At 49.6% G+C, this 7388-nt stretch overlaps 1 protein-coding gene across 1 annotated transcript in view; it reads left to right on the top strand.

The window, feature by feature from the left end:
• Positions 1–411: 411 nt before the first annotated feature.
• The window catches only part of KANSL1 (KAT8 regulatory NSL complex subunit 1), a 107304-nt gene continuing 100327 nt past the window's right edge, over positions 412–7388 (top strand). Inside the window, exon 1 of the mRNA XM_087770454.1 lies at positions 412–584. The gene's annotated coding sequence lies outside the window, so the exon portion shown is untranslated. The remainder of the gene's footprint in view (positions 585–7388) is intronic.

Below are 7388 nucleotides of genomic sequence, written 5' to 3'. Positions count from 1 at the left end.
GGGCTGGCGGGGGGCGGCGGCTCCTCTCGGGGCCGTCCGGGGAGCTGGGGGCCGGGGCTCGCCGCGGGGGTGGGGTGGGGGGGCCCGGCCGCAGGGCCCGGGGCGCCGGGGAGAGCTCCGCCCCGCCGCGCTGCCCGGGGGGGCCGGGCCGGGCCGGCTCCGTGCGGAGCGGGGACCCCCCCGCCTCCCGCCCCGGGCCTCCATTTTAGCCCGGGGAAGCGAGGCCGGGCCCGGGGGGGCTTCTAGAAGGATCCGGGGGTGGCAGCCCCCGGCCCCCCGCACCCCCGGCCCGGCCTCCGGGCGCTGCCGGGCCCCGTCCCCGCCGGCCGGCCCGGGGCGGGATGGAGGTGAAGGGGGGCTCGGAGGAGCCGGGGTGGTGGGGGCTGTGCCCCCCCCCGCTGCTGACAGCCCTTTCTTTCCCCAGGTCCCGGATTTTTCCACCTTCTCAAATAAATAAATAAGAAACTTGCAGACCTACCGGGCGTCGGCGGAGGCTGGAAGGATCCGGAGGGCCTCCCCGCGCCACCGGCTGACCGCCTGGACCGCAGGTGGCGAGGATGGGCCTGGCCAAGATGCCCAGCAAGGTATGGTCTCCCCTTCTCCCCGCCCGCTGCGGCCAGGCCAGCTTTTGGGTTTCGCGAACCGCCACGCCGGCCGGGTCGGACGCGCCGAGTTGCGTTCGCAGGCGGCGGTGTAGTTTCTGATGGTGCAGGATGAGTCTGGAGCCCTGCACGTAGTTTCTTGGCCAATGCGTAACTTTAAAATGGAGGGTCGGGAATACAGCTGAAAACGTGGATTCATCCCGTGCGTGCGGGGTGTTTCTCTCCAAAACCGTTCCGATGCCCGTATGCGGTGCGGAGATGTGTAGCGTAGCCTTCTCTTTGGAGCGTGCGTATTTATTCCCTGATATTACCTGTCCTTGTATGCAGCAGCATCGAGACATCAAGGTATGACTTGCCCAGAAAAAGAAAGATCTGCTACTTCTTTTTTCCCCTTATTTTGTGCATCCTTAAACCACAGGTTTACATGAATCAGATCCTTTTTACTTGCAGATATCATCTGGTTTATATACGTACTTACAATAGTAAGAGAGTTGTGTGTACCTGTCAGAGTGGTCTCAGCTTTGTCCCATGAAGACCGAAGGTCTGAACCTGGGTTTTCACGCTTGCGTTTCCATGCCTCTGGCTTCCCCACGTGTGAAGTGGCCGTAGCGCTTCTGGGTCTGGAGTGGAGGGCGGCGAGGGTTTGCTGGTCCGCGTTTTGAAAAGTCACCTCTTACTTTGCTGATGTTGTTACAGGTTAAGAATTGCGTCTTAAACACTGAGGTACAGCAATCAAGCTCTGTGAAGCTGAATAAAACCTAAAGGGAAGTGCTAAAGGGAAGGATATTTCCCTCTCTTCATAAATCTACAAGCCAAAGCAGCCTGACTTTAGGCCAGCTATGGAGGCTGAATTTAGACAAATTCTCTTGTAATGGGAGAACCAAAAATCTTGACTCAATCCTTTCGCACTGACCTTAGACAAATCTGCTCTGGTATCTGATCTCCAGTTGGCTAACACAACAGTAAAGGCTCTTATTCTGTGCATACATAATAGCAGTAAGTTGTTGTGTGGGCTTTAAAAAAGGGAACTAAAGCTTTCTGTTACAGGTTTTGGAGGTTATCACTGAATTTCTGGGAAGTCTGTGTTCCTGCTTCTCCTGCTGAAAGTGGTGGGAAGTCGGCAGAGAGCTTCTCTGGAAACTGGTCCTGATTTCCAAAGTCCACACGCTGGTGTATTGGCTAAATACAGGGGTTTAGCATGTGGCTTCGTGGAGCTTGACACCCGCCTGGGCACTTGTGTGGCCCTGGGGTGTTGTCAGCCCTGTGATTTCAGCGTGTATGCCAACTAACGAGGCTCTACGGCAGTCGACAGTGGTGTTGCTCTGTCTAACAAAATGTTCCGATTCCAAATACGAGCTCATTAGCCTCGTGCTTCAGCCTGGAAAACTTGGAGTAAAACCATAAAATTGAAGAGCGCTTAAGCCATTGTGAAATGGAGAGTCAGTGTCATCGTCGTGTTGATGGCTGGGAAAGCTGCAGGTAGTGCCCGCGCCGAGCAGCCTGGACCCGTGCCTGGCAGCTGGGGAGAGAACCCCGGCTTTGGGTTTGGGAGGGTGCTGAAGACACCCGCTCTCTCCGACGGAGCGGGTCGGGGATGGGCACGTGAGAGGGTAACACGGGGTCCTTTCTGCTTCCCGTGAGCTGGCAGGAGCCGAGGGCAGGGAGGCGCGGCAGTGGGTCACGTGTAAGTCTGCTGGAGGGCGTAGCGAGGAGGGTGTGCGGACCGTCGTCGTGTCGGGCCGTCACGTCCGCTCCGCGTTTTTGCTCAGAGGCGTTGGCTTCTTATGGCGAGGATCTAGTTGGACCTTGTTGGGTTTTTTTTGTATATGAGTGTGTCATCTGTTCCTGTGCCAATTGCTTTAAACCTCTGATCAGTACGTATTTGAGTGCTTTTGTATCTTGTCTCCCTGACTCACGCTCAAACTCTAGCGCCTGATATTGTCGCAGTTTGCAATGTTTTTTCATCATAGAAAAGAGCAACTCCATTATAGCCCTTAAGTTTTATAAAGCCCTTTACCTGCAGCTCCTCGGAGGGGAGGGAGGGCTCCTCGGAGCAGAGGAGCAGGGAGGTCTGCCTGGTCCTTCACGTCTAACGGGCGCAGGAAGAAATCTGCAGGCTCTGCCGCTCCAAAGCTCCAAGCGATGTGGTGGTGGCTGCAGAAACACGGGACTCGCTGCCTTATTCCTCTCGCTGCCATTTCCCTGCGGTCATCTGGGCACTGGTTCTCCTGCGCTAGACTTGTCATAGGAAGTATTGTTAATAAGGAGAGCGTGTAGGGACTTGACTTTTTTCCACCGATGTTTTCCTGCGTTGCTGAGGGTTTGAAAGCAGGTGGATTTGGCTGGGACTGAGGAATTTGTGTGAAGCCCTGAAACTCGGGGCTCGGAGACTTGCAGCTTGTGTTATCTCTGGAACGGAAGCTCTCGGAGCACAGCTCTGATCTCGAGATGCTAGATGACTCTTGGGCATGACCAAAAGAGTAAATAATCTAATATCCTGGTTATTGCCTATGTTTCAGTCTGGTTAAGCTGCTGCTCCAGTTTGAGATTAAACTGAATTATAAGCAGCTACCAATAGAGCAGTAATTTTTTCCCTGAGTTTGGAAATCCAGACAGCAATAGAATTGTTCCACGTGCCCTACAGCAGAAATAGAAACTAATTCTCCTGTTAGTGGATCTGAGAAAGGCCATGTGAAAAAGAAGACTATAACATGAGTTAATGAACGGAGACTCTTAGAACTAGTGTTAATCTTGCCTGCGGCAGAGGGAGAGCTTTCGCATCCCGATGCTAGCAGTGAGCGGAGGCTGGCCGTGGAAGGTCTTGGGTTTGCTGTTGACTCGCGAGAGGGAGCGTGAGGTGCGGGGTTTGGTGCAAGTCGAGTCTATAAAGACGTTCTGCGAGCCTCAGCCATGGCTCGTGGATTCCCTTGCCTGGGATAAAGGAAAGTACATCGAGACTTTCCAACTGGAAGATGGAGGAAGGGTCGAGTTGTGCAGCAGGTATAAATCCGGTCTCCCTCAGCCCCGGACTGCAGGTAGCATACCCGTGCTTGTTACCAGTCGCTGGCTTCCTAACTAGTTCTGCTAACTTTTATTTGCATGAAAACTGTTTAATCTGTTTGTCTGTCATACAGTGGAACCGAATGTTACTCCTGGCAGTGGGAGCACGTGTGAAGTGCCTATGCTGTGACGATACAAACCCCATAAGGTATATTTCAGCGCTGAGATTTGAGAGGGTTGTCCTCTCAAACTCAATTAGCCTATGGCTCACGGTTTTATAAGACGTGGGCTTTTACGTGGTTACTGCAGGGTCACATTTTCCTCTCCTCTCATCTCCTTCCCCCCCAATAGAACTACCGATAAGCTGAAATGGAAGGAATGCAACTTCTGAAGTGTGCCATCACCTTACTTATTCTGCTATTCATTTGTATTTTATTTCACTGCTCGCATCATTGAATGTCTGGGATCATATAGTGTACTCTGCACGAAACATACTGATTTCCATAAAGAAGTATTGCCTTAATCACTGCCATTATGGTGTTTCTTAAGCAAATACCCAAGAAAACCGATGGGATCTGAGGCTTACTCTTGCACCTCTTGTGCGGTTTCATACATGTGTTTTGGATGGATCTAAGCCAACGCGATAATATTGTAGGCAATTCATGGGGACCTACGTGATACGGGGGTTACAACTAAATGTAGATGTGGATGCTTTACCCTCTGCAAGTTGATAAAACCTGGGTGTCAGTCGCCAGCTGGACTAGTGGCTTAAGGCTTCAGGGTGCTTTACTGTGAGGACTCAGCCTGCCGTTCTTTGGAAAGTACTTCACTGTATTCCCCACACTGGTACAAACAGAAGTTCCCATGAGGACTTTGGGAAATCAGGCTCTTCTGCACAATGCACATCGATCTGATGCAACAGTGTGGTGTATTCGAGTACTTTTTGGCACGAGGAGACCAATGTCTTTGGCAGGGATTCAAAAATAAAGTGGTGAAGTTTGTTTGTTACCTTTGTTAAGTGGTCATACATTCCCAGCCTCTCATCCCTATGGAAACCATAGAGATAAATTTCACAGTGGAAACCATATAATTACATTTTGCAGTTGAAACCGTAATGGGTTCAAAATCGCTTATTACTATGGCATAATAATACATGCCCCTTAGCTTCACAGCAGATTAAATAATTCCCCCCCTAGCCTGGGTAGCAACAGAGCTGTGACCTTGAGATGTTCTATAGGGTAGGCTCTCCAATACGAGAACAAGCAACGCGCGTTGTCCTTGTAATTATGAATGTCCGTACCAAAAGGCTTGATCTAAATCATCAAGGGGGTTTTCAAACGAGCAGCGTTACTTATGTGGATCACTCGGCTTTTTTCCCGAGTAGCATATTTGTTTCCCGTTACATCAAGCAAACGAAAACTTAATCCATTGATCTATAAGTCTCCAAGGAAGATCCAGGCTTGTAGCTCGACCGAAGGCTCTGTTAGTAGAGCAGGTACCTGCCTGACCAGGGAGGTATCAGGGTTGCTGAGCTCTACCAGCCTCTGTGCTATTTACCTTCACCTGGCTCTACTTTCTGTTTTTTAAGGACTTTGCTCTTTTTCTTTCCTTTTTAGTGAGCGTTTTCAGAATAGCTGGCTGGGATGTGCTGTGTCTGTCACAAATGAGGAGTGCCTTTCTTACGTGACCGGACATGTTCTTTAATGTTGAAAAAGAATATCAGAAGAGCAACGATCACTGCAGAGGTCTCTTCTTGTTGCTACAGCATATATTTAGCTTTAAACAGACAAGTCTTGCATCTTCTGTGGCCGCTGACGTTTGAGTTTGCTGCTTTTTGTTAGGATATCTAATGAGGTTGCAAATGAAGACGCAGAAGTTGCGGTTGTATCTGTAGGGAGTCTCATCCCCGTGTTCTTCGGTGGCCATCGCCTTCTCTACCTTCAGAATGTTTCTCAAACGGATCTAGCATCTTCGCAGGCTCAAAAGTCTCTCTTCATGTGTCCTAGCGTATTTGTTGGTATAACTGTATATACAACTATGCATATACTAGTTAAATTTCTGAGGAACTTTAACAGTCTCTGTAGTTATATTAACAAATAACAAATGAGTAGTTGGGTACGTAACACTCACCATATATTGAACCCTGTGGTTTGTATGTTCTCGATGCTTTGTGGGTGAGGGTGACTTCAAAGAAAGATTTATGTAAAACTGTGGGTTCAGTGGGGAGAGCTCCTCTTGTTCACGCGGGGCATCTCAAGAGTAGTAACGAAGTTGTGCAAGGGACTCGTGGGTGAGGGTGGCTGGCGCAGGAGTAGCTAGGTGACCTGCAGGAGATGTTGTGTCACTCTTTTGAATGGAAAATGGAAACTGGAAGGGCTGTAAAAAGGTATGTGTCGCAGGCCAAAGTCGTATTATTTTAGACTGCACAGCAATTTTTGCTACATCATCTCCAGATCAGGTTGAATGAGGAAAGCCGTAGATGTGTCTGTGCTGCAGGAAGATCCAGATCTGTACCAGACTGTCAGGCTAGGGATCTCGGCTCTTGGTTAGGCATGCTTCAATTAGCAGAAAATTCTGCAGTGTAGAATGAACAAAAGATTAGAAACTTTATTGCACAGGAATTTCTTGTAACTTCCTCCACAACAGATTGCCCTCCCTCTTCTGTTCCAGTATAAAAATGCATTTGTTGTTACTTCTGCTTTTTAGCTGGACTGAATTCAAAGTAGATTTTAAAAAAAGGTATGCATGCTGTTGTAGGGTCCTGTGTCTTGGCTGCCTAAAGAGCTGTCCGAGCGTGGTGAGGAGAAACAGATCAGGAGAAGGCACGAAGCTGCTCTCTGAGCTCATCGTGCGACCGTCTTTCAGAAACAGTATTTCTGTTACCCTTAAGAATAGAATATATTCTCCGTGTGACCCGGTTCTGTGCTGGATATGGGGTTGCTGATAACACGCTGTCCTGATGCCCTCCTTGGCGCTGTTTCATCACTGACTTAAAGCCCAGTTCAAGGTCCCTAGATTCATTTTTCAAGGTACTGCATGAAACTGCTGAGACTGGGTAACTGGTGCATTGGGATGGGGAATGGCCATCTGGGAGGGCAGGGCAGTGACTGCAGGGACAGCACGCACAGGAGCAGAGCTGGTTGCCTGCAGCTCCCTGCTAGGGCATAAAAAGCCAGCATTGGTCTCTCTGCTGTCCTTAGTTGAACGTTTTTCTTGAAAAAAACCACTGAAGTATGAGCTAAGTTTGGAGCATTTGTGTTGGTCAGCAGAGGCACAGTCAGTCTCTGGCCTCTGGGGTAGTTTTGGCCACGAGTGTAAGTGGCCATATGGGCCCTTAGAAAAAATGATTAAATGTGTTGCCCACGGATTTCCTGACCCAAAAAAACAGCTGTAATGACAGCTCCGTGGCGTGATTTGTTAAGCAATATGTTGGATTTTAAAGAGCAATAGTAGTATCTTGACTGTATATCTCCAAATGCTTTTTAAAGGAGGGGAGCGTTGCTTTTCCCCTTGTGTGGCGGTGGGATTTGAAGCAAGAGGAGGAAAGAAACTTGTCTGCGTGTGCTGCATAATCCAGATCAGGATTGCCCGTGCTGGCTGCGGAAACAGCGTTCACAGGTCTTACCTAATTCTGCAGTCAAGACAGAACAACTTTTATTTTTGCTCTAAACCCAACTCTCTAGGGCAAGCGCTCCTCTCTGACGGTGTTTAACAGCATGCACTGCTGTAGCTTTTTCCCTTTGCAGACAAATGATGGTATAAAGCACTTTTTTATTGGCATAACTG

The sequence above is a fragment of the Nipponia nippon genome, unplaced genomic scaffold (genome assembly GCF_047370975.1).
Source record: "Nipponia nippon isolate SJK-2023a ecotype South Korea unplaced genomic scaffold, ASM4737097v1 scaffold_32, whole genome shotgun sequence".
Classification (NCBI taxonomy): Eukaryota; Metazoa; Chordata; class Aves; order Pelecaniformes; family Threskiornithidae; genus Nipponia; species Nipponia nippon.
This window is presented reverse-complemented; position numbering and strand designations above follow the sequence as displayed.